This window comes from Pongo abelii, chromosome X, assembly GCF_028885655.2.
Source record: "Pongo abelii isolate AG06213 chromosome X, NHGRI_mPonAbe1-v2.0_pri, whole genome shotgun sequence".
NCBI lineage: Eukaryota > Metazoa > Chordata > Mammalia > Primates > Hominidae > Pongo > Pongo abelii.
This window is the reverse complement of record NC_072008.2, coordinates 57,888,227-57,891,971: the sequence shown is the minus strand read 5'-3', so window position 1 is coordinate 57,891,971 and position 3,745 is coordinate 57,888,227.

Here is a 3,745-nt window from a genome sequence, read left to right as displayed (position 1 = left end):
ATTTTGATGAGGGCTTTAATCGTAAAATGATGCTAGATTTTGTCAAATGCTTTTTCTGTGTCTATTGAGATGATCATGTGATTTTTATTTTTAATTATATTTATGTGGTTTATCACACTTATTGACTTGTGTCTGTTAAACCATCCCTGCATCTCTGGTACGAAATCCACTTGATTATAGTGGACTATCTTTTGATATATTGTTGGATTTGGCTAGCTGGTATTTTGTTAAATATTTTTGCATCTATGTTTGTCAGGGATATTGGTCTGCAGTTTTTATTTGTTTGTTTGTTTGTTATGGCCTTTCCTGGTTTTGGTAGTAGGGTGACACTGGCTTCATAGAATGATTTAGGGAGGATTTGCCCTTTCTCTATCTTGTGGGGTAGTGTCAATAGGATTGATACCAACTCTTTGAACGTCTAGCAAAATTCAGCAGTGACTTTGTCTGGTCCTGTACTTTTTATGTTGGTAATTTTTCTATTACCATTCCTATCTTGCTGCTTTTTATTGGTCTGTTCATGGTATCTAATTCTTCCTGATTTAAGCTAGAAGGGTTGTATCTTTCCAGAAATTTATTCAACTCCTCTAGTTTTTCTAGTTTATGTGTGTAAGGGAGTTCATAGTAGCCTTGAAAAATATTTTGCATTTCTGTGGTGTCAATTACACCACAGAAATTGTTTTATTTCTATTTGTTTTATCTCTTTTTTTATTTCTTTTTTATTATGCTTTAAGTTCTAGGGTACATGTGCACAACGTGCAGGTTTGTTACATAGGTATACATGTGCCATGTTGGTTTGCTGCACCCATCAACTCGTCATTTACATTAGGTATTTTTCCTAATGTTATCCCTCTCCCAGCTCCCCACCCCCTGACAGGCCCCGGTGTGTGATGTCCCCTGCCATGTGTTCATGTGTTCTCATTGATCAACTCCTACCTATGAATGAGAACATGTGGTGTTTGCTTTTCTGTCCTTGTGATAGTTTGCTTAGAATGATGGTTTCCAGCTTCATCCATGTCCCTGCAAAGGAGATAAACTCATTCTTTTCTGTGGCTGCATAGTATTCCATGGTGTATATGTGTCATGTTTTCTTAATCCAGTCTATCATTGATGGACATTTGGGTTGGTTACCAGTCTTTGCTATTGTGAATAGTACCGCAATAAACATAATGGTGCATGTGACTTTATTGTAGAATGATTTATAATCCTTTGGGTATATGCCTAGTAATGGGATTGCTGGGTCAAATGGTATTTCTGGTTCTAGATCCTTGAGGAATTGCCACACTGTCTTCCACAATGGTTGAATTAATTTACACTCCCACCAACAGTGTAAAGCATTTCTATTTCTCCACATGCTCTCCAGCATCTGTTGTTTCCTGACTTTTAATGATCGCCATTCTAACTGGTGTGAGATGGTATCTCATTGTGGTTTTGATTTGCATTTCTCCGATGACCAGTGATGATGAGCATTTTTGCGTATGTCTGTTGGCTGCATAAATGTCTTCTTTTGAGAAGTGTCTGTTCATATCCTTTGCCCACTTTTTGATGGGGTTGTTTGTTTTTTTTTCTTGTAAATTTGTTTAAGTTCTTTGTAGATTCTGGATATTAGCCCTTTGTGAGATGGGTAGATTGTAAGAATTTTCTCCCATTCTGTAGGTTGCAGGTTCACTCTGATGATACTTTATTTTGCTGTGCAGAAGCTCTTTAATTTAATTAGATCCCTTTTGTCAATTTAGGCTTTTGTTGCCATTGCTTTTGGTGTTTTAGTCATGAAGTCTTTGCCCATAACCTATGTCCTGAATGGTATTGCCTAGGTTTTCTTTCTTATTTTTTAATTTTTAATTTTTAACATTTGTGGTCACATAGTAGGTATACATATTTATGGGGTAGATGAGATATTTTGTTACAGGCATACAATGCATAACAATCACATCAAGATAAATGGGATATCCATCACATCAAGCATTTATCCTTTCTTTGTGTTACAAACAACTCAGCTATAGTCTTTCAGTTATTTTTAAATGTCCAATAAATTATTGTTAATTGTACTTGCCCCGTTGTCTTATCAAATGCTAGATCTTATTTATTCTAGCTAAAAATATTTTTGAACCTATTAATTATCCCTAATTCCCCCTGCCCCCTCTCCCACCACACTGCCCTTCTAAGCCTATGATAACTATTATTCTATCCTCTATCTCCATGAGTTCAATGGTTTTAACTTTTACTTCTCACAAATAAGTGAGAACAGGCGAAGTTTGTATTTCAGTGCCTGGCTTATTTCACTTAACATAATAACCTCTAGTTCTATCCATGTTGTTGAAAATGATAGAATCTCATTCTTCTTCATGGCTGCATAGTACTCCATGGTGCATATGTAGCACATTTTCTTTATCCATTCATCTAGTGATGGACATTTATGTCACTTCCAAATCTTAGCTATTGTGAAGAGTACTGCAATTAACCTGGGAGTGCAGATATCTCTTCACATACTGATTTCCTTTCTTTGAGGTGTATACCAGCAGTGGGATTGCTGGATCATATGGTAGCTCTATTTTTAGTTTTCTGAGGAATATCCAAACTGTTCTTCATAATGGTTGTACTAATTTACATTTCTACCAAGAGTGTACAAGGATTCTTTCTTCTCCATATTCTCCCCAGCATTTGTATTGCCTACCTTTGGATAAAAGACATTTTAACTGAGGTGAGATGATCTCATTGTAGTTTTGATTTGCATTTCTCTGATGATCAGTGATGTTCAGTTTTTCATAGGCCTGTTGGCCATTTGTATGTCTTCTTTTTTATTATTATACTTTAAGTTCTAGGGTACATGTGTGCAATGTGCAGGTTTGTTACATACATATACACGTGCCGTGTTGGTTTGCTCACACATCAACTCGTCATTTACATTAGGTATTTCTCCTAATGCTATCCGTCCCCCATCCCCCTACCCCACGACAGGCCCCAGTGTGTGATGTTCCCTGCTTCATGTCCAAGTGTTCTCATTGTTCAATTCCCACCTATGAGTGAGAACATGCAGTGTTTTGTTTTCTGTCCTTGAGACAGTTTGCTCAGAATTATGGTTTCCAGCTTCATCCATTTCTCTGCAAAACACATGAACTCATCCTTTTTAAGGCTGTATAGTATTCCATGGTATATATGTGCCACATGTTCTTAATCCAGTCTATCATTGTTGGACATTTGGGTTGGTTCCAAGTCTTTGCTATTGTGAGTAGTGCCACAATAAACATACGTGTGCATGTGTCTTTATAGCAGCATGATTTATATTCCTTTGGGTATATACCCAGTAATGGTTTGGCTGGGTCAAATGGTATTTCTAGTTCTAGATCCCTGAGGAATCACCACACTGACTTCCACAATGGTTGAACTAGTTTCCAGTCCCACCAACAGTGTAAAACTGTTCCTGTTTCTCCACATCCTCTCCAGCACCTGCTGTTTCCTGACTTTTTAATAATTGACATTCTAACTGGCATGAGATGGTATCTCATTGTGGTTTTGATTTGCATTTCTCTGATGACCAGTGATGATGAGCATTTTTTTCATGTGTCTGTTGGCTGCATAAGTGTCTTCTTTTGAAAAGCATCTGTTCATATCCATTGCCCACTTTTTGATGGGGTTGTTTGATTTTTTCTTGTAAATTTGTTTAAGTTCTTTGTAGATTATGGATATTAGCCCTTTGTCAGATGAGTAGATTGCAAAATTTTTCTCCCATTCTGTAGGTTGCCTGTTC